Source organism: Biomphalaria glabrata, chromosome 4 (assembly GCF_947242115.1).
Source record: "Biomphalaria glabrata chromosome 4, xgBioGlab47.1, whole genome shotgun sequence".
NCBI lineage: Eukaryota > Metazoa > Mollusca > Gastropoda > Planorbidae > Biomphalaria > Biomphalaria glabrata.
Window position 1 is genome coordinate 44,843,374 of NC_074714.1, and position 24,275 is coordinate 44,867,648.

Genomic DNA, 24,275 nt, shown 5'->3' on the forward strand with positions numbered 1-24,275 from the left:
TGCGGCTTGAAAAGTTTAGGTGCAACTGCTACTTTTGGTTTTCTAAAAGCAAACCGTTTAATTTATAAAATTAATTATGTAAGCGATTTTTTCATAAAAATACACCAATTCTAAAACAATTACGTAAATGTAAGGGAGGCAATGTTACAATATGCTAACAAAGGTGGACAATTTTTGTGTATTTTCAGTATCACTAAGTCAAATATATTTTTAAAATGTACAGGAAATGTTTACAACAAATATAAATAATAGTTAAAGATGTTTTTTTCTGGTCAACTAGCTGCTAAAATTAAAAGAAAACATTTCTTTTTGTTTATAAAGGCTAATAATGCATTTTGTATGTAAATATCACGCACATTTTTTTTAATGGACTTTTAATGCAGCGATTTTCGTGCAGTAGCGTAGCGTCGCTACATGACCTAGCGCTAAACCAATTCCTTAAACTTTTTTCAAAAATCAGATTTTATTTATTTTTTGTTTAGTGCCCCCATCCGAATAAAAGAAGATTATTTTTGTGCGTTTTGTCTGTTGGTCGGTCTGTCCGTCACGATTAGATTAAAAAAAACTAGAACTCTAAAAGCTATTGAAAATCTGATTTACACTTTAATGTTCCTCCCATAACATCTCAATAGTTTTAAGTATCTAAAATATTGATTGTTCCGGATTTTTTTGTGCAAAACTAATCAACCCCAACAAATGTTTGTTTGCTCTTCTAATTTATATTACATTCAATTTCCATGCTTAAACGTTGCAAAAACACATTATCAATAATATGTTGTTCCGTTTTTTATGTAAATAGCATATTAATGCTAAATCAAAATCTCTATACTGACTTATATTTCATTAAGTGTAAAAATGTTCCGGATATTGTTTTATAAAACATGAATTATGCCTAATGATTGTTTGAAATCGCATAATTTACTAATATTACACTTATATTATTTGACAATGCGTCACTATAATTTGGTTATCAATATCAAATTGTTCCGTAATTTCATCTTTAAACACATTTAAAAAATATCGACAATAGGTTGTTCAGGGCTTTAAAAAAAAGTAATTTACTAGAATTGATTACTGAAAATTACTTTTTAGACATTTAATTTTTTTGCTAAAACATAACATAGAAGTTTTGTAATCGATAAAGAAAGTTCCGGATTTTGTTTCTTACAAATCGTCGCCAGAAATTTCCGAATTTATTTAAAAATCTACTAACGCCAAATAATTGTTTGAACTCCCTCTTCTAATTAATAAACAAATAATCTTCTCATTTACGAAATAATGTTTTTACGGATTTTTATGAAAAATATTTAAACTCACTACTCTCTTACAGTACATTTAACTTTCTACCTAAAACATTAAAAAATCTAATTATCATTAATATTATGTTACGATTTTTAAGGAAAACAGAATCCAAACACCAAAGTAATGTATGAAAATCTCTCCACATGGCTGTAGTACATCTAATTTTTATACGAGACCATCCAAAAAATTTAATTAACGGTATTACATTTATCTGAAATTCTCTTTTTCTTTTACTATTTATACAAACATCCGGAACAATCTATTATATAAACTTTAATCAATTGTGTTCATACCTAAAATTATTGCGATGTTTTGAAGCGTAAAATAAAGGTTAATCAATTTTTAATAACTTTTAGTTTGTTTTTTTTTTTATATCAAGATGACGGACAGACCGACTTACAGACAAAACGCAAAAACAATGCGGCTTTGATCCTTTTTAAATAAATTCTATTAGAACTCAGTGCACCAATATCTATGAACCCTCGTTAAATATCTCGTGTAAATAAAGACATTTTTTTATGGTACCGGTACTAGCCTATTGTGAGGTAACGGAATTTTTTTCTTTGACGTCATATGAATGGACTCTTTAAATGTAATGTTAAAAGAACGCACTCGGTGCACCAATGTCTATTAACCCTCGAAAAATTGCTTGTATTAATGAAAACATATTTTAGTCTAACTAAGCCATGTGACGTAGTGTTTTTTTTTCCTTTGACGTCATATGGAATGAATTCTTTAAAAAAAATGCTAAAAGAACGCACTCGGTGCACCAAAGTCAATGAACACTCGATAAATGGCTCGTATCGATGAAGGCGATTTTTAGTCTAGCTAGGCCGTGTGACGTAGTGTTTTTTTTTTCCTCTGACGTTATATGGAATTAATTCTTCAAATGAAATGAAAAAATAACTCGGTATAGTAATGTTTATTAAGCCTCGTTATGTGATTCGCGTTTAAAAAAGGAATGATATCTTGATTTAGATCTAATCTAGATTTTTTAAACTAGATCTAGATTTTTATTACAGTATATCTAGATCTGGATTTATATTCTAATTAAAATTATTTTAGAGTCTATATCTAGAATTTCTAGATCTAGTTTAGACTAAAATAGACTAGATTAAGATGTAGAATTTCAATGTCTAAACTTAAAGTGTAAAAAAAAAGTGTAGATTTTCATTTCCAAACGTTTTGATCAATATTGTAATGTTTTAATATACTAAAACTAATCTACTATTTTTTATTTAATTTAAATTTAAATTTACGGCAAATGAATCTTTGAAACATTATTACTTTTGACCATCAAAATTAAATCACCTCTTGAATATTATTTGCGAATATGCAGATCCGACAGGGATCCGACATCGACGGGTGCCGCCTCTGAGTTTGTGTAACACAAACTCTCTTTGTAATCTTGTTTTTTTTATTGATTTTTGTATTTGTAAGTAAAAGAAATAATTGTGCCAAATTCCAGTTTGATCCGAGATTAAGTGTGGGGGGAAATAAGATGTACAAACATTTTACTAGAGAGCAGGCAGAGTGATTTCATAGAAGCCTAGTACAAATCTAGACTTGTTTTTGACCTGCCTTAGAAGTGCCGCTCATACTATTCAAATGTGTATGTTATAGGTGAAATTAAAAAGAAAACCATTCCAATCTAAAATGGCGGCTGCGCTGTTAACATTGCTAAATGTTTAATGTTTCCATGCACTTTGGGCCATTAAATAATTATCCAATCAATGCTTCCAAAATGGAAATAGCTGGCGGCCATTTTTAAAACCGCATACGTCACTCTATTTAAAAAAAAGTGTGTGTGTGTGTGAGAGTGAGAGTGAGAGAGAGAGAGAAAAAGTGGGTGGAGAAAGATGGCAGGATTGTAAAAAAAAAAAGAGTATCAAAGACCAAGATGAAAATCTAAATTCGTTTAACTAACAGATTAATGTATCTTTAATCTTCTTTACCGCTAATTGATTTCATTACACATTGGACGTGTTCTTAGCATGGAACTGATGGAAGACTCATGAACTGATGGAAGACTCAGGAACCGATGGAAGACTCAGGAACCCACATTTTCAATTTCTATTTTATGCCATACATGGGTATGGACGAAAAAAAAATGTCAACGCTGCATCAAAACTAAGCTATGATGTTTTAAAACTAAGGCTATGATGTTTTAAAACTAAAGCTATGATGTTTTAAAACTAAAGCTATGATGTTTTAAAACTAAAGCTATGATGTTTTAAAACTAAAGCTATGATGTTTTAAAACTAAGGCTATGATGTTTTAAAACTAAGGCTATGATGTTTTAAAACTAAGGCTATGATGTTTTAAAACTAAGGCTATGATGTTTAAAAACTAAAGCTATGATGTTTTAAAACTAAAGCTATGATGTTTTAAAACTAAAGCTATGATGTTTTAAAACTAAAGCTATGATGTTTTAAAACTAAGGCTATGATGTTTTAAAACTAAGGCTATGATGTTTTAAAACTAACGCTATGATGTTTTAAAACTAAAGCTATGATGTTTTAAAACTAAAGCTATGATGTTTTAAAACTAAGGCTATGATGTTTTAAAACTAAGGCTATGATGTTTTAAAACTAAGGCTATGATGTTTTAAAACTAAGGCTATGATGTTTAAAAACTAAAGCTATGATGTTTTAAAACTAAAGCTATGATGTTTTAAAACTAAAGCTATGATGTTTTAAAACTAAGGCTATGATGTTTTAAAACTAAGGCTATGATGTTTTAAAACTAAAGTTATGATGTTTTAAAACTAAGGCTATGATGTTTTAAAACTAAAGCTATGATGTTTTAAAACTAAGGCTATGATGTTTTAAAACTAAGGCTATGATGTTTTAAAACTAAAGTTATGATGTTTTAAAACTAAGGCTATGATGTTTTAAAACTAAAGCTATGATGTTTTAAAACTAAGGCTATGATGTTTTAAAACTAAGGCTATGATGTTTTAAAACTAAGGCTATGATGTTTTAAAACTAAAGCTATGATGTTTTAAAACTAAAGCTATGATGTTTTAAAACTAAGGCTATGATGTTTTAAAACTAAGGCTATGATGTTTTAAAACTAAGGCTATGATGTTTTAAAACTAAAGCTATGATGTTTTAAAACTAAAGCTATGATGTTTTAAAACTAAGGCTATGATGTTTTAAAACTAAAGCTATGATGTTTTAAAACTAAGGCTATGATGTTTTAAAACTAAAGCTATGATGTTTTAAAACTAAAGCTATGATGTTTTAAAACTAAGGCTATGATGTTTTAAAACTAAGGCTATGATGTTTTAAAACTAAGGCTATGATGTTTTAAAACTAAGGCTATGATGTTTAAAAACTAAAGCTATGATGTTTTAAAACTAAAGCTATGATGTTTTAAAACTAAAGCTATGATGTTTTAAAACTAAGGCTATGATGTTTTAAAACTAAGGCAATGATGTTTTAAAACTAAAGTTATGATGTTTTAAAACTAAGGCTATGATGTTTTAAAACTAAAGCTATGATGTTTTAAAACTAAGGCTATGATGTTTTAAAACTAAGGCTATGATGTTTTAAAACTAAAGTTATGATGTTTTAAAACTAAGGCTATGATGTTTTAAAACTAAAGCTATGATGTTTTAAAACTAAGGCTATGATGTTTTAAAACTAAGGCTATGATGTTTTAAAACTAAAGCTATGATGTTTTAAAACTAAAGCTATGATGTTTTAAAACTAAGGCTATGATGTTTTAAAACTAAGGCTATGATGTTTTAAAACTAAGGCTATGATGTTTTAAAACTAAGGCTATGATGTTTTAAAACTAAAGCTATGATGTTTTAAAACTAAAGCTATGATGTTTTAAAACTAAGGCTATGATGTTTTAAAACTAAAGCTATGATGTTTTAAAACTAAGTCTATGATGTTTTAAAACTAAAGCTATGATGTTTTAAAACTAAGGCTATGATGTTTTAAAACTAAGGCTATGATGTTTTAAAACTAAGGCTATGATGTTTTAAAACTAAGGCTATGATGTTTTAAAACTAAGGCTATGATGTTTTAAAACTAAAGCTATGAGGTTTTAAAACTAAAGCTATGATGTTTTAAAACTAAAGCTATGATGTTTTAAAACTAAGGCTATGATGTTTTAAAACTAAAGCTATGATGTTTTAAAACTAAAGCTATGATGTTTTAAAACTAAAGCTATGATGTTTTAAAACTAAGGCTATGATGTTTTAAAACTAAAGCTATGATGTTTTAAAACTAAAGCTATGATGTTTTAAAACTAAGGCTATGATGCTTTAAAACTAAGGCTATGATGTTTTAAAACTAAAGCTATGATGTTTTGGTGTGTATCCCCTATGGGGGACGACCTATGACAAAGGTAATATTTTTGGGTGAGCTGAAAGCTGGTTGACGTATAAGACGTGCCCCTTAGAAACACTTTCATGAGACTCCTAGGCGCCTATCTTTAACTGACAAGAGAGCGCCTAACAAGGCGACTTCCGAACGAGGCAGCTAAAGATGTCTTACAAACATCACGGGATACATATTCGAGACGAAAAGAAAATCGGAGGACAGACGTGGTCAGCGAAAAAAAGGACCTTAATCGACCACCGGCGGACAACGGTTATGTCTAAGATGGATGGGGAAAAATAAGTAGGTCGCAGCTAGGAGCGTATATCCACGTGACATACAGCACTCGTCAATGTTCCCACTCAAAGGTAACGCCTTATTAAATGATGATGTTTTGAGATGAAAGTTAGGATATGTCAACGTTGAAGCTAGGGAGGTTTTGAAGGTAAGTCAGTAATGTCAGAAATCTCCAGTGGTATATCACTACAACTCAAGTTGTATATCATTATCTAATATAAAGATTTAAATAGTGTCTCCTTCATTGTACTCTTAGACGAGTCTAAGACATCAAATCAAAAAATAAATTCCCAGGGCACATCAAGATTCAATTACGAGATTTGGATTGGAAGCCAAGTGATTTTTTTTTAAAGTCATCGCGTATTCTGTACGAAACAAAAAAAATTAATTACAATAATGGCGTTCAAGGGAGACTACATTATAAAGTGGACATTTAGTGTTCTTTATGTTTAAGAAACCGCTTCTTAGGCTTAAAACAAATAGTTCTATCTGAGACAGCACCTGACCTGTCCACTCCATGGACTCCGTCAGCAGGTGGCCTGTCCACTCCATGGACTCCGTCAGCAGGTGACCTGTCCAAGGTAAAAGGCAGGGATGAAGTACGTCTCAGCTCGCCCAGACACATCTCGTGATGTACGATCCTTAACCCAGCCTGCTGGCGAGAGAAATCGATCCCACCTATTTTTTTTTTCTCTATTTCTTTCTTTTCTTTGAGCACGAGAGAGGACATGCATCGAATCGATTTTGTTTTCCCGCTAAGTTCCGATACTTCGGCTAGCTAAATAAGCTTTGGCAATAATTATCTGTAAAGGTCTTCTCACTATGTGTCGGCTTACGGAAACGAAGAAAAATAAAATGTGTGTAAAGGTAGAGAACTAGAAATAAAGGTAAGTGGAACTAACCAGAAAAAAGTTGGACAAACAAATCCTGCGCTATTCAATTAGCAATGATGAGCATATAGAACCCGCTTTTGGCAAAGTAGGAATAGAATATCTAATTATATAAATTTAGATAGATATGTATACTAGCATTAACAACCTGCTACGCTCATTGATTTGATCCCAGGCTATACATTGTTTATTATTGCAGGAACAAATATTTTTTTTTTAAATTGTAATAAACAGGCTACATGTTAACAATCAACCTAACATACTTTTTTTTTTGCCATGCATGCACCACATTCCCTTTTATAACTTTGACCGCCCCGTAAATTCGAGTATCACTGTTCTCCCCCCCCCTCCCCCAATCTCCTCTTTACACTATCTGACAATGTCGCTGCTTTTCAGTGATTTTGAAATATTTGATAGGCCCATTTTTTTAAATACTTTTTTTACATCCTGCTCCACCCCTCCCGTCCACCCCTTCCCACGTTAAAAACTTTAATTTTATAATCTGTTACATCTAATTGCCACGGCCAGCTTTATAATGCTACCCCTTCCAACCATCTGGGCCCACTTTCTACCTATGAATTCGATTACCGGTATCACTTATTCTCCCCCCCCCTACATCCTACGCCTTAGTACTACAAACAATCTTTGAATATTGCACATCCTAGCGACGCCACTGTAAAAATCTATTTGCATCTGTATTCCCAATATGTTGAAATATCTATTCGAATTTTTAACAAATCAATTTCTCGAGAACAGTTTGGGCTCACAAGTACATTGTTGATCTACAAAGTTGTATGTTTTGTTATATTTTCTATATAGCATTTCCCCCCTGAAGCAGTACATCTATACAAGGTGTGTATCAACTCACTCTGTCTGTCTGTCTGGTACAAATATTGAACACGTTGTTTCTCTTTCTTCACAATCTCGGGTCAAATTGAAACTTTGCACAATTATTTATTGTTCCAAAGGAAACATGAATAACTCGAAAAATGTATCAATATTTTTATTAAAAAGTGGCTAATTATCTGTCTTTTGATAAAGAAAAAGGGAAATAAATCTTACAGCATTGAAACACATGATTGTAAACGTGGAGCTCTTTCCCTAGGTATCTTGTTATTAAGCTCAAAAAGTAAATCATTTTTTTTTTTTACAGCCTATCTAACAGACCTTTAGCAGGTAGGGGGCAGATGGCGAGTTCAAACCCGGGACTACTAAGACGACAGTCCGGAACACATACCACATGACCAATCTTTTTTTTTTTATTCATCTTTATTTTGTTCCCTTAAAAAAAAGATAATTCTATTTTTCGTCCTGAGAAGTTGACATTAAAATGTGGACCGTGTGGAACACTTCGATAGACGGAACGATAACCTTGAATGACGTCTTATTTCATTTTTGCTCTTTGTTTGTTTCCTTATTTCCACTTGCACATGAGACAAGTTTTATAGTTTTTTCTTTTCTTTCTGAAGCAATAGAATCACGATTCAATGTTTTGCTCAGTTGAAGTAACAGCCAAGTTGTTTTCTTCTTCTTGCTTCTTTTCAACAAGCCCCGCCTTAAGAAACTCTCTAACGCAAAATGCCATGTAAATAGGTTAAGAGTGGCATTAGAATTTTTTGAAAAAAAAATGGCTGCCATGAAGAGTCTAGAGTTCAATGCCCCGATATAAGTATATTCATAACATATTCTGCTAAGGAAATCATAGAGTATATAGTTTTGGATGCATGAAATTGTGTTTTAAATGGCTACAATAAAATATGCAAAGATGCTCAACACACGGCACTCCATTTCTTTACAAAGCTTATATCATATTACTTTGTCTGTCTGGTACAAATGTTTTGCATTTATGTCTTCCACAGCCCATTGTCGGATCAAGTTGAAACTTTGCACAATTATTCACTGTCGACATCAATTTAAAAAAAAAAAATTAATTTGTGTTTTTTTTTTCTAAATATATAGAAAAGGGTAGATAAATCTTGCAGGATTGATATATATTGTAGTAATTATGTGGTTCTTTCTCACTTATACGCTTTTTTTTTTAAATTACTTGTTATATTTGCCTGTTACCATAAAATACCAACTTGTGATTCTCATCTTGAATACGGTTTTAAGGTCTTAAACACACAAGCATTTTATTTTTACGAACAAGTAATTTTTGACTAATTCCATTTTTTACAATATGTCCTGAAATTGCTACAGATTAAAACTAGAACCTAATCCAGTGACATTGATTTCCACGAGCGTCATTGTGCAGCTCTATATTGTAGGGCTTCCGAAGACCAAGGATCTAGTTGTGTTTCTCATTTTCTGGTTTCCGTTTTAATCTAGACAGGTTTGAACTCTGAACAAGGGCAGTAACTGAGTGCAGCATAACGTAAGGACACTGGGTTTGATCTTATGCTGGTATCCTAGCTGTCAGCGTTTGGAAAAGTAAGGAATTTATGTATAGAAGAGGAGCAGAGAGGGATAAGAGGGAGACAGAGAAAGAGAGAGAGAGATGAGAGAGAGAGGAGAGAGAGAGGAGCGAGAGAGAGGGGGTTAGAGAAAGAGAGAGAAGGGAAGAGAAAGAAAGAGAGAGAGGGGAGAAAGAGAGAGAGAGAGGAGAGAGGGAAAGAGGGGAGAGAGAAAGAGAGAGATAGGAGAGAGAGAGAGAGAGAGAGGAGAGAGGCAGTGAGAGACAGAGAGAAGGGGAAAGAGAAAGAAAGAGAGAGAGGAGTGACACAGAGAGAGAGAGACAGCGGGAGAGACACAAAGAGAGACAGAGAAAGAGAGAGAATTAAATTCCACCATCTTGTATGTATCAGTTTATGTCAAATATGCGCAGATGTGAAGATCACATGATTATGTCATAGCCAATACGTCATGGCCTTATATATGTTAATAACGCTACATATGTGACTATAAGTAAGCACTGATAAAGCAATCCATATTGTTGATAGAAGTTTCTTGAGAAACAGAACAAAAAACGAAAGCAGAAAAAAAAAACTATTCAACTAAAGATAGTGTTTGTCTATGTATTATCACTGGACTTACTATCTCAGTGACCATGTGTAGGCAGATGTGTGTGTATTTGTAAAAAAAAAGAGGAGGGTAGTGGACTGATAAACCGGGAATCTGGACAGGACTAAAGCAAATATTCAAAGTACATCTAGCACTAAGAGATGGGAAGACCAGGGGCATACCTCGTAACTGTTGAATAGACATTTCAAACATACCGGAAGACGAAGGTTGTCAGCCCATGGAGCCAAGGTGTTCATGGTAAATAAGACTTAGCGCTAAAAATGTGGGGCGTGGTGGGGCGCTCTTTAACAAAATGAAGACGCTTGAGAGTTAGTTTTTTTTTTCTATTAAAAGTAGCGTGGGGTATTAAATATGTGGGTGGTAGGAAAAGTAGATATATTGAAGATGGATGTGCGAGAAAGAGGGGTTAGTATGGACTGAGCCAGAAGGGGGAGAGGGATTATGCCAGTTTGAGAACTGCTTCCACCCTCATGTCTATAAATAGTTAAAGGCATGCTTGACTTGATCCTGGTTTATTGGATATAGGTTCTTCTTTTTCTTCTTCGTTCTCATTTTACATGTCGGAGGGTTCAGATCAGCAATCCTATTTCTGAGATGAATTGCGCAGTGGTCTCCAGATCAGGCAGTTCTCCGTATAGTTTTTGTTCTATATTCTATAGGATGGTTTTGGGGCCAGAGTCTTGTTCGGGCCTCTTGTTACAGTAGGATATAGGTTAATTAAGGACTAATATCATCGAAGGGTGAACAAATGTATTAATCATTTACAAAATGATAAAATTGTCAGCCTCTTGCGGTGTTACCGTGCTTATGAAGAATGCAAGGTTTGTACGTTGAATATCTTTGATATATCGACACCGTCAGAGGTCTGATCACTATTGCACCGAGTGTGCTGTAAAAAGATCACACTCATAAATCTAGCACTAAATTTCAAGTGTCCGTCTCTATTCAGCCCCTTTTAAGAGCTGACTCAATTCCGATAACATCAAATCCTGCACTTTCTCCATTACCAGCCGGAAATAGATTTAAGCATTAACATGAACTATAGATCCACAAATCTATTTATAGAAAACCAAATAAAGTGGATCTTTATTTTATTTTACTTTATATAAACGGTACACTTTGTTCTAGGGGAAAATGGCTCAGTGTTTAAGTTTTTTTCCCCCTAAATTGGATAAGGTCGCAAGGAAATGAACAATTGTTATAGAAACTCTTATACTCTTATGATCTATATGCACAGTATATCTTTTGACGTTGGCTCGGACATGTCACCCGATTCCAGATGGAAAAATTCCCTAAAGTCATCCTTTATTCTGAGCTTGGGAAAGAAGTCAGAACCCAGGTCCGCTAAAGACTAACCTTCAAAGATGTCTGCAAGCGAGCGCAACACACATCAATGAAAGTATGTTGGAGAAAATAGCCCAAGATTGGACAGCACAGAGACAGACTGTCCGTGCTGGTATGAAACCTCGCTGGGAACAAAAGAAGCGAAGCGGCTTTAGTCAAGAGAAAGAAAACGAAAGCTGCCCTATCAGCTAGCCCTAAAACAGATGCCTGCACATGAAAGAATTGTGACGAACTTTGCTGCTCCACACCATTGACTCAAATGGGCGCATGAATTGTCTTTAAAGACAGAATGAGACATATGTATGCTTGCCTTTGTTGTGATGAGATAAGTATTATATTCTTAAATGACAAGAGAGGGTCAAAGAGACACAGGACAATAGAGAAGGCTAGAGAGTTGTCAGTGGGAGGTATGGTGAGAGTGAATATGTTACTTTAATATTTTGGTATGCTAGTTATAGCCCTTTGTTTAGGTATTCCCAGGCCCAGGTTATGAATGTGAATAGTCTTGCACGTGTTATGAACTGAATGGTTTAGTCTTCTTTGATTGTGCGAGTGAGTGTGTTAGTCAGTGAGGTCTCGTTTTCGGTCCAGAAAGGTTGGACGTTTGCTTCCTGGACTGGTGGTTGTGTATTAATATTTATTCTGTGCTTTATTAAATATTAAAGTTATTATGATTTCATGGAAAGTATTATTGTTATTCATGGATGTTGGAGTTAAAGTATATTTAGTATTAAGTGTTTTTAATTGTAAGTAAACCCCTAACGAGCCAGGTAATATAAAGGAACCAGACAAGAGTGAGAGAGAGAGAGAGAGAGAGAGAAATAGAAAGAAAATATAAAAAGAGAAAAACGAAAAAGAAGAAAGAAGAGAGATAGAGAGAAAGAAAAACAGAGAGAGAGAGAGAGAGAAAAGCGAAAGAGATAGGCCTACCAAGAAATAGAATGAAAGAAAATAGGGAGATACCGAACGATAGAGAGAGAGAGAGAGAACTAGAGACAGAGATAGAACGATAGAGAAAGATAAAGAGTGAAAATAAAAGAAAAAGAAAGAGAGATAAATCGAGTAAAAGATAAATAGAAAGAGAACGAGAGAGAAGGACAGGAAGTGAAAGAGAGAGCAAAAACGAAAACCAGGGAGAGAGAGAGAGTGAAAGATAAAAAAAAAAAAACAAATACAAAGGATATTGAGGATATATTTGTATAATAGGTAGACTACAAATTCTAGGAAACCACTACTTTGATGGGGAAAAAAAAGACTGTGAATCCTCTAGAAAAGAATTATTTTTTTTAGATTTTATTGTTGTGTCTTTTATTCCCCCTCCTTCCAGACAATATTAAATGCCTCCCTGACTCTCTTCATTAGGTCCTTTTTTTCAAACATAAGAGACAGCCAAAAGCTCTGTTTACCTTCTCATATTCCCGTATAATCGTATTATTCGACGCAGCGACTTGATGAAATTACTTTTGGTATTCATCATGTAGCGATCAGGATGGAGGGGGATCAATCCGGGTTGCTGGGTAAGGGAGATAATCAACTCCAGTTAACTTTTTGACGTATCTCGTCTGCTGTAATCGATCACCGCTATTTAAAAAAAAAAGTATATGCGCTTTGTCAACTTCTCTACTGTCACCCACCAGCAGAAGGTAGATGGAGCCAACGTTACCTAGGTCAAAGGTCTCACACGTAAAGTCAAAAAGTGTTGATTGTTTGTTGCAGTTTGTTTTGTGGTCGATATATCTTACGTAAGTCCGTTTTTTCGTTAATTTTCAAACAACAGCTGACGTCATAGAACTTATCCCGCCAATTATCTCCCTTATTGATTGGTTACGCGGGTAAAGAACAACGTCAAGATTTTGATAAATATATGCAGCAGATAAGGAAGCACTTTGAAAAACAACAGCTAGCGGGTAATACATGCATTATTCAGAAACACATTTTATTTTATTCTATGTATTCTTGAGAGTCAGCATACTGTTGAATCCTATTAACTGGACCACCAGTTAATCGGACCTGCTCATTGTTCGGACCGAAGCCTAAAGTAATGAAACCAATCCTATTATACAATTGTATCGGGTTAATAGGACCAACTGGTTATTAGGGCCAACTGATAGATCAGACGAACTGGTTATTAGGGCCAACTGGTTAATAGGACCAACTTGTTAATAGAACCAACTGGTTATTAGGACCAACTGGTTACTAGGACCAACTGGTTACTAGAACCAACTGGTTATTAGGACCAAAACGATCACGTCGTTACGTGCTTCGATTAAAATCAGATTCGACTGTATCGCTTTTATCACATATGATGTTTATTATACCACAGATATTTTCGAAATGCGGTGTGCAAGAGAGGTAGAGTTATCAAGGACAAGATCATTTCTAATTTCAAATTAAACTTTTTAAGGCCCTAATCTACAGAACTACAGAGTTTTTCATTTGACAGCACATCCGTTTCACGACATAATGCTTTTAGATTCAAAGTTTCAGAGGGAACTTAAGGGAAGTGATCATCTTCGCGAAGTGATTACATGGAACAAAGGTACACAACTCGTTTGTCATTGAGCTTAACAAAACAACCTACATATTCTAATCATAGTTTGGCTTTTTTTTTTAATTGATATATGCCTGTTCTATTCTCCAAATGCCACGAACCAGCAAAGTGTCTGTAAACATCACTATATACATTTGTAATGTAAGAGCTCATTAGCTAATGCCCCCAGAGATCACCTGCTGCATAACAATAGTCCTTGCCAATAAGCCCTTGTTTAAGAAATTTGTATGCGACTAAAATATAATTGTAAAAATCCCAGGCGGAAAACGACTTTGTGTCTGGATTAGATGTGGCAAAATTTGCAGAGTCGGAACTGTGTTAATGTGTTCATGAGAAACACTGAAATCACAAACAATCTACGGACATTGACATTGACATTTATTATTATAGAACTCCATTCATCTTCATTCTCTGGCACTGCCAGGGTCTAAAGTCCATCTTGTCAGTCTATCTAAGTATAATAGGTATTCGGTGGACACAAGGACCTCCTGTGGAGAGTATTTGTAGTAACGAGGCGTATCTCTCTTAATTAAATTATGTGTCAAAGCCATGTGTTGATGCAGATTATTATGTGTCAAAGCCATGTGTTGTTGTAGATTATGTGTTCAATTGACACGCCCGTGTTTTTTCACGTTCGACATTTGTCAACAGCATTAAGTTTTAGGAACTGCTTTTCATGTTTAGTCTTAATAAATCGGTCCTGCATTGCTGTGACAAAGCCTTTTGTTTCAGGGTACAGACTAGCTTTGAGCCATGCAACGAAAGTGTAAAGGAGTACTGGGATGGCCCAGTTATTTATTGTTCTTCTTCTTATTAGTATTATACTTATAGTAAATAAAACACATTAATGTTATCGCCCCTTTTTTAAAGCCAGTTCTCATGTTATAGCTTCCGTAGTGGATTATTATAGCCTGTTCACTTCCGTCATGTGATCTACAATGAATTAAAGTTTGGCGTACATGGTTCTGACGTACATAGTTCTGACGTACATAGTTCTGACGTGACGTACATAGTTCTGACGTACATAGTCTCCTTTTTACAAAGCTTATATCAACTCACTCCGTCTGTTTGTCTGTCTGTCCGGTAAAAATTTTGTACACGTTATTTCTACGACACCAAATATCAGATCAAGCTGAAACTTTGCACAATTATTTCTTTATCTGATCAACACAAGAATCAATATAAAAAATTCACCGATTCGTTAGTTAACTATTGGTAATTCATTATTTTCTTTGGCATTTCAAACAAAGGAAAGTAATTATACTCGACTGAAGTAGTGATAAAAGCTAAATAAGTATTACTTTATAAGTCGCCACGCTAAATTCAAAGAAAAAATATATAACTATACAATTTTCTCTAGTCATAGGTATCTTACTAGCAGAATGGTTAGCACGTCGGCCCTAGGGGGCATGAGCCACAGGTTCAAATTCAGGTCTTTTAACCCAATTTTTTTTTAATGCTTTTAAAATCAATTACGTTAAATCCACTCAGTCATCTCTTTCTCTCTCTCTCTCCCCCCCCCCCACCCCCTTTTTTTTTCAACTGGACCAGATAAGTTATAGAATTGTAGCTTTTTGAAAAAAGCTTAAAGCATGATATAATGCTAAACAAAAACAATTGGTAAATATAGTATTTATCGCACAGATTGATTTTTGCTGCTTTAGATCTATTACAAATGTAATGACATGACTGATCCAAACTAATTGATACAATTACACTTCGTATAAGCTTGTTTTTTTTTTAATTAAAGTATTTTTAATGTTGTTCTTGCTTATCTTCTTCGTTTAACCAGCTTATCGCTGCTGAGCTGTAAGCTCTTGTGCAGTCTGTGCCAAGGAAAAGTAGCTTGGCGTTTCTTCTCAGTTCTTTCCACACTGCAATACCTAGTGTTAGTTACGCCAGGAAGTTGTACCGTTGTAGTCGAGGGTAAGTTAACTGTAGTACACAATTAAACTAGGTACATTCAAAGACAGATGATAATAATAATAATAATAATAATACTAATTTTATTTATAAAGCGCTGTTAACAAACAAAAATGTAGGCTCAAGGCGTTGTAGATCTGTAAAGCCCAGCCTTCACCGACATTCAAAGATCTGTTGGACGTTGACTTCCAAAGTGTCTAGGACTATATAACACAAAGCACAACTACACTTTGGAAATAAAATCTTAAAGTAAAACTAAGTGACGTAGAAAGAGGACCACGTGACTAGAGATTGGTCTTGGTGTTCACCATGTGACAGTTCCAACTAACTACTCACACTCACGAAAGATTGCTCACAGCCATTTGTTCACACCAAGATTACAATCTTTACAAGTTGAGAGCAAAAAAAAAAAAAAAAACGACAATCGAAGTTTGTTTCTAACTTTAATTCCTTCAGCTCAGTGCTTCTCAAATTGTAAGGTCGATTTCTTTTTTTTTCATTTCACCCTTGAACAGCATGAAATGCCGGAGTTACCGTTAGTTGATGTGGGCTCTGCTGAGGAAGTGCAATGCACACGCTGGAGTGCTATATTAGGATTTGTAATTGCAGGTTTTATTTTGTTGTTATATTTTATATAATCGTGGTGTGTGTGTGTGTGAATGTGTATGTTCTATCTAGTCTCGTTAAAAGTGTCCGTTTAAAGTACATTGACCTATATAACATTATTCTAGTAGTCCTTTTTTTTTAAAAAAAAAAGCTTATATCATCTCACTCTGTCTGTCTGTCTGTCTAGCCAAAAGTTTGTAGTTGTTATTTCTCTGACACTAGATCTCGGATCAAGCTGAAATTTCGCAAAATTATTTCTTTTACCTGACAACGCATAAATCAATTTTTTTTTTAAATAGTTAATATACCATTGGTTATAAATTACTTTGTTTGGTATATCAAACAAGGGAATGAAATAGTACTTGACTGAAGTGGTGTATAAGCTGAATTAGTCCCCTTTATATTAGGCTACCGTCTCAGGTTTAGTGAACACAAACATGAAATAGAAACAATAGATAACTATACAATCTTCCATTCTCATAGATTCTACGCTAGTAGAGTGGCTAGTGCGTTGGCTTGGAAAGCATTAGAATGCTTTAGCTTATGTGCTCGAATGTTCAGGTCGTTCCCTTTTGTTTTTAAATTTATTTTTATAAATGCTTTTTTATTGTTAGTCTAGATCGTTTACAAATTTAATTACATGTCTGATTCAAACTAATTCATACAAGTAGGCTACGCTTAATATCATGTTGTTTTCTTTAAGTATTTTAAAAAATGTTTTTTCTTGTTTAATACTATTATTGTTACTAGAAACAATAAAACTTACAAATAGTTTGAGTGTCTAACTTGTATTTCTTGATTGCACAATGAATGCATGATGAATAATCATCCACTTAAATGACCTTTAACGTCTATTCCTTTTATTTTTGATAATAGCATATTAATCCTCAGATTAGCAATTTCTTCTCTTTTTTCTATTCAAGTTATAAACTCTGTCACATGAACTGTCTCGGAGAAATGTTCATTGGAATGAGGAAAGGTTTCATGAAGAGAATGAGCATGAATCCGTCGACAAAACGATAACTTCAGCTTTAATTAGTAAATGAACTTAACGAGATGAAAGCGCCTGGGCATTATTCATGGACTCTATAGTCACATAAAAAAGAACTATATGTGATACTTTATTCTTGACCATTGTCTGATGGAGGTCAACATAATTGTATATAAGCTCATTGTTATTAATCAAAAACAGGTAGTCTTATTTACCATAGACTATAAGATTATGTCAAGTCCGATCATCCTTTTTAAAAAGTCGACTACACTGAGAGCAAAAGTAGACTAATTCTTTTGAGCTAATTTTCTAGGCAATTCTTTTTTTTTTCTTTGCTGTTGATAATCCTCTTTGCTCCCAACTCCGAGGAGCGACCATTTGGCTAGTTTTTTTTTTCTAAGTCATTGGTGTTAATTCTGCATTCCTTAAGTAAGATCTTGAAAGTACCTTTATATTTTTTCTGTCGCCCCTCCCCCCTCTAGAAGACCACCCATTGCAAATATTCCAGGTGGGTTAGAAAGTCAAACAAGCAAAATATCATCTTGATAGCTAGGCTATTCAATTCAATGAAATGTGTTCATATGTAATGAAAGAACTGAATGTGTATATGCCACAACCATTTGGAATTTCTTCTGGTTTCCGTGTCGCTTTACTCATTTATATAACAAAGACCACTCTTTAGGAATACGTGAAACTTTCCAGTTTTATTTTAGTCTTCGGAAATTCCCGTTTAGCTACTTGACGTAAAAACAGTTGCTGTCACAGAACATTTTGGAAGGGAAAGGAAACTTCGAATGTTCACTGTCAGAGTCAAGAGGTATCGGGAGAGACTTTATATGTGACATGTCAATTACTTAGTGGTGGAAAAATATGACCTTTTAAAAGTTAGAACAGCTGTCTGTTGTCTAGGCTTGGCAACTATGATTAATTTTTCACGATTTATTTTTTTTGTACCTTTGAATGTCTAAATATTTTTAAATTAAAAGACATTAGTTTGGGTTGAAATGAGTCTGTACACTTAGCCCCAGGGAGTTTCTTCAATCACATCTCCCCCCTCTCCACCATTTTTTTTCTTCCATTCCCAAAAAAAAAAAAAAATTGCACGTGATTTTTTTCAATCGTATTAAGTTTTAGGGGAAAAAAGCCTACATAATTATTTAAAAAAACAAAAAAAATATAAAACATTAAACTTATGTATTTTTTTAAATAATTCCATTAATGTGTCGGGATACTGTTTAGCGAAGATTTATTAATGACACAATAAAAAGGTTTGGAGGTTTTTTGTCTTTATGTGTGTGTTTGGTCTCTTCTATATAGAGAAAGATATGATTGTGCTAGATAGTTGGTATTTGTATGTGTGTGTGTGTGGTGTGTGTGTGTGTGTGTGTGTGTGTGTCTTTATCAAATTGTTTATTTTAACGTTACTTAAATTTTTATGAAAAATTATGAGCTCTACTAATTTTCTAACATTCGTTTTAAATTTTAATTAATAGTTAATTAAAAGTATTAAAATAATTTGTCAAGCAAAATGTAAAATAAAACTAAACACACGAGTGTTACTATGGTGATGTTGACTTGAAAAACAGAGTGTATTTTAACAATGGTTAGAGTCGCTTTTACAACAGAAATAGTTTCATTCTCAAATTAAAAAGACAAGAGTACAAAGAGAGTTTGTGTTTCACAGAAACTCGGGCGGCTCCGAGTGTCCGCAATGCAGGTTGACATACAGGTTTCGACATTTTCAGCAAGAATATCAAAAGCTATGAATTACAATCTACCAATAACCATAGTCCTCCCTCCCTCCATACAAAATCCTCCCTCCCTCCATACAAAGAATGTTAACGCTTGATTGCCCGCGATCACTTACACCCAATGCACAAGGTCCGGATACTTGTCTCTATGAATTTCTTCTACATGTAGACAAAAAGATGAGACATTTACGACAACTTTGGAGTCCTGATGAGTGTGCACTACTTTCGGACCTAACTGATCATCTGGTTGTTTGGGGGCACAGGTACAAGGGCAAAGGAGTCTATCTCTCATTCCTAATCTCTGGAAGAAAATTGTTAGTCAAAGGTCTCAAGGACTTTGCTAAGATTTTAACGATATACTAGCTAGGTTTTTGTTTGCTATTTTTTTACTACTATAAATGTTATTTGTGCAGTGCTTTCCTTTCTACTTATACGAAGATGGTTAATTTGATCTAAATACTAAATCAATGAAACTCTCTTTTCGTATAGCAACTTTGCATATTTTAAGATCACTACTATATATCTAAGGAACGTTCATGCCAAGTTTCATTAAGATTGACTAAACGGTTTTGGTTTCTATCATTTTTTTGTTGACTTTTAGAGGCTTCTACAAAGGAAAAAACAAAAATGAGTTGTAAGTACATATTATTTTAATTATTATTTTACCAAGTGACAAAAACTGTATGTCCATTAGTACTAAATAACTATCTTCCTGTCTTAATATAAACTCCCTTACTTTTACGTATGGATTAAATGTAGAACTAACAATCAAAATATAAAAATAGTATTAAAAAAAAAAAAAATAATCATGGAATCTTATGTAAGGGCAAACACCATATTTACAGTCATATCTCTTAATAACGTAAGATTTATTTGTCTTTTTGCTATGAAACAAACTTCATTAATGACCACTATTTAATTAACTTATTAATTAACTTTTGGATTGTTTCTTGTTTTGTTAGGAACATTGAATAATTGTACAGTGTCTCTACTGAATTCGAGAATGGCTAATGGGAGAAATTATGTGTTCTAAATTTGTACCAAAAAAGCTTTGCAAAAAAAAAAAAGAAGAAGAATTAAACCGATATGCTTAAAATTATTATTAAAAAAAAAAACGCTTCGCTTTAGAAAGACAAACAATAGTCGTTATACCTTTACTTAGAAAGCTATTCAACAGCTTTTCTATTATTTCTTTGTACATCTAAGCATGAAATACGACAGACAAACAGCGCAAAAAGTGTCAGCGGACTTTTCCATTTTACCGGGGCCGCTATAACACTTTGTACCAAATATTTGAGAAACTTCCAATCACAAGGACCAGTGATGTCAGATCAGTCAATAAGAGTGTATGCAAATGTTTGTCAAAGGAGAGTAATTATCCACGCCCCTATCTACGTCTTTATCGACTGCATCTTTTTTTGTTCTCCGCCTTTGTTTTATTTCCTTTGCTTCTAGTTTGTGTTTTTCATCTTTCTCCTTTACTATTCTTCCAGCGAAACAGAAGATTAGATGCTATTTTTAGAACATTTTTTTGTGAATTTCTCCTGGAAATATTTTGTGTTTTTATTTTTTTTAATAAATGAGAAGAGAGACATATAAAGAGAGAGAGAGAGAGAGAGAGAGAGAAAGAAAAAGGAGAGCGAGAGAGAAATTAAAGATACAGAGAGGGAGGCAGAGAGAAAGAGAAAGAATGAGAATGAGTTGAGGAAAAGAAACACACAAGGGAGGGAGGGAGAGGGAGAGAGAGAGAGAGAGAGATTGGCTTTCCTGACAAAGAGATTAAGTGCTAGGCCATACGACAGCAGCCTAGAGAGACAACTACTGAAATTTACAAAATACTTTTTTTTTTAATAATTAAGTCTTATATTGAGTGAAGTCGTATCATTATTTCGAATTAATGCTATAATTAATTTTTCATACATCTAGATTACAACAAGAAAACATTAAAATTATATTTTAAAAAAAAAAGACAATCCCTCCTTTATACATCTTATAGACTCTTAAAAACTAATGAATGGTAGATCTAAAACCAATGGAACATTTTTTTGTACCTTGCCCCATCTCCCTTTTCTCCGAAGTAAAATCCTGATTAAGCGAAGGTATAGATCTACTACACTTTATAAATTTCTAATGATAGGCCTTTAGATCTAGACTCAGAAGACGATGCGAAAAGTGTTCCTGAATATTAATTTATTAAATTCTATGAATAATGCCTTTATACGGAAATAACCGAAGACCTAAAGCCCGTTCAATATAAGTATTTTCTGGTTCTCTAACAAATTTTTTTTTTTTTTAAATTATAACTGGCAAACTATAGTTTTTCCCTGTGTGGCCAACGAGCTAGTAATTCTTTTTCCAACAATGTACAGCAACAGTAAAATTTCTATCAAAGTCGTTAGAGCCGTTTTCGAGTTCCGTGTCCAGGTTTCGCCCACACAGGTTCCAGTATTCCATGAAGATATGAGTTGTAACAATAATAAATTTGTGCGAACCGAAATATTTTATTGATTGTTTTTGTTTTCCGCCACTTGTATTCTTCTAGCATGCTCAGTGCGCTAGGGTCCAGCCCCTTTTTATTGGGGGGGGGGGGGGAGGGGAGTATCAGGGAAAAGGTTTCGTACTGTCTTTTGAAAAGCAATTTGTAAAAAGTTGCTGTAGTATGAATTCGAACTCAAACCTCCTCACTAGAAGGCCGGAGTGTTGAGTGCTGAGCCATGCAAGTAGGTATGCAAGGGACCCCAAGGTTTATGAAAAATGTTTTATTGTCTATTGTTAGTTTAATATTTTTAGGGAACGTCATGATTTTGTTTAAAACAAGGATTATCTACCCTGGCCCGTGCACAATGACCTCATTTCGAGTAACAGGTCGAAACGGATGCTAACTTTGTGTATTGAACTTTTGATCAGTTATCCTTGATGTATGATTGAACAGCCTTGTCCACTCCCCACACCCTCTTTGGTAGCATAGTGGATTGTGTTACTTTAACTCTTCAGAATAAACAAAAATAGAAAAAAAGATCTCTTCTTTAACACGTACACATACAGAACCTGAACCCAACTAAAACTCGTCTAATGGATAAGACTTGTGTCCAGTATGTCACCATTAGAGTCCTATCTGACCAACATGTGTCCAGTGTAGTCTTTTTTTTCAAGCGAAAATTTCATTACAGCGACAAAGCCGCTTGAGATACGAAAAAGGTCTAAGAGAAGCGTATGTCAAAGTAATCCATCTTTGTCGAATTATGAGCAACTGTTTCTTTCTGTCTTTCTTTCTGTCTTTCATTCTGTACTGCTGTTTAATGTCCGTCTCCACTTCTATCTGTCTTTGTATCTTTGTCTGTCTGTCTGTCTGTGTCTCTTTATCTGTGCCAGTCTCTCTCTCTCTCTCTCTTTCTCTGAGTCTCGTTCATTGTTTCTGTGTCCGTCTGCCTCTCTCTCTTTAACTGCCTCTCTGTTTCTGTCTGTCTCTCTCTCTTTTCTGATGTCCATATACAAAGAAAATAAAAGATGCCGCGAATTCTTAGCAAACACAATTTCCGAGTCTGGTAACACATTTTTTTTTCTTTCTTTATGCATACTCTTAATGGGATCAATTTTAAAATTCTCCATGGAGCACATTCCTACAGCTGGAATGAAGAGAGAAAGACAAAAATAAATTTGTTTATTCAGGCCATTCCACAGTCTGTTCTCTTACAGAGGTCCCAACCATCAGTATTGAGGATGTTCACATTGATAGAATACGTAGTTCGATGAAGGAAAAAAAAAGGATTTGATGCTTAAGGGTTATGAAAAATTGATTTTGTTTAAAAAAAAAAAGAAAATTTCTCGTATCACATGAAATTATGGCATTTATATTTTATATGGCATGAGATAACCCGATTCACTGGCCCTGAGTTTCTATAAAGAAAGCTAGTGCAGTGAATGAAAATGGTAGAGGTTTGAAGTTCAACACAGGTTTGGAAAATGTATCAATGGTACGTAACTTTTCCGTTGTGTAATTTCCTTGTGCAAGAAGGACAGAAGAAAAAGGAATACAATATACTGGAATGTGAACGGCTGTCTCAATCAAATGTACATTCGGTTCAGAAGGCAGGGTCCACATGTAGGTTAATAGAAAAAAATATATTTTCAAGTTTAGATCTTGACCTTGACCAGTTGTTATATTACAGAAATACAAGAGTCCAGCATAAGAGCGTTTTTGAAGAAGGGGTCAAGCATTAGTGACGTTTCTGCAAAGGTCTTTCAAAAAATATTCTAAAAGAAAGACTGAGCCAGACATTGAAGTCGTAGTTGATCAGTTCTACCAATAAGTCCACCTACATAATGGTCAGTTTATTATATGTATACACTGTTTAATTGTTTATAATGCCTTTCTCACGGTGCTTCGTTTGTCAAATGTTTGACATAATTCGGATGTTCCTTCAGAGTTGAAGATAATCTACACCCAAGCCTAAACCTCCCACAAGAAGGGGGGATGGCAGAGGAGAAGGGTATGAACCCGAGACCATTGAGACAAGCGAACGACAGTCCAGCGCGCATACCGCACGACCAGGCAGCCATTCATTTCAAATACATTTCTACGTCTGCTTTGGCATTCCTTATTTTGTTGATTAATTTTGAAAAGATAAAATAAATTTCATTCAACTAAATATTGAGTCCATTGTATGAATCATTGGACCCGATGTGTGCTGTGGTATTTATAGACTACAAAAACACACAAGTGTTAAAACACTACAAATTTCAAGAAACTAACGCCATTAAAGATGGGTTACGCAGACGGACCATGTTAAGCTTCTGAAAAACAATCTTGTTATACGTCTTGTCTTGACTAAAAAAAAAACAAGCAAAATAAAAAAAAAAGCTTTCTTATAGGAAAGAACTGCACATTTACAGACATGTATCTCAATACTATAAGATCTATTTACCTTTTTGTATATCAAACAAAATTAATTAATTACAAAAGCAATTATTTAATTAATCGATTAATTTGTTTTTATTGATTCATTTATTGTGTGGGAAAAATAATGTGTACAAATTTGAACCAGACAGACAAACAGACAGACAGATTGAGCTATTATAAGCTTTGTAAAGATATACATGATAAGGAGATGAGATGACCTTGATTGACTACAGAACTACACACACTGGTGACCTATATTCAAATGACGATGTCAGCATCCCAAGATACCATTTAAAAGAAAAATATGATCTTTTTAAAAGACGATATTGTATAAAGGAAACAGGTTCAGTCCTAGAGAGTCGATA

At 34.0% G+C, this 24,275-nt stretch overlaps 1 protein-coding gene across 1 annotated transcript in view; it reads right to left on the minus strand.

Moving 5' to 3' along the window:
* The window catches only part of LOC106068234 (metabotropic glutamate receptor 8-like), a 203,220-nt gene that overhangs the window by 83,400 nt on the left and 95,545 nt on the right, over nt 1-24,275 (minus strand). The gene's annotated exons all lie outside the window — the stretch shown is intronic.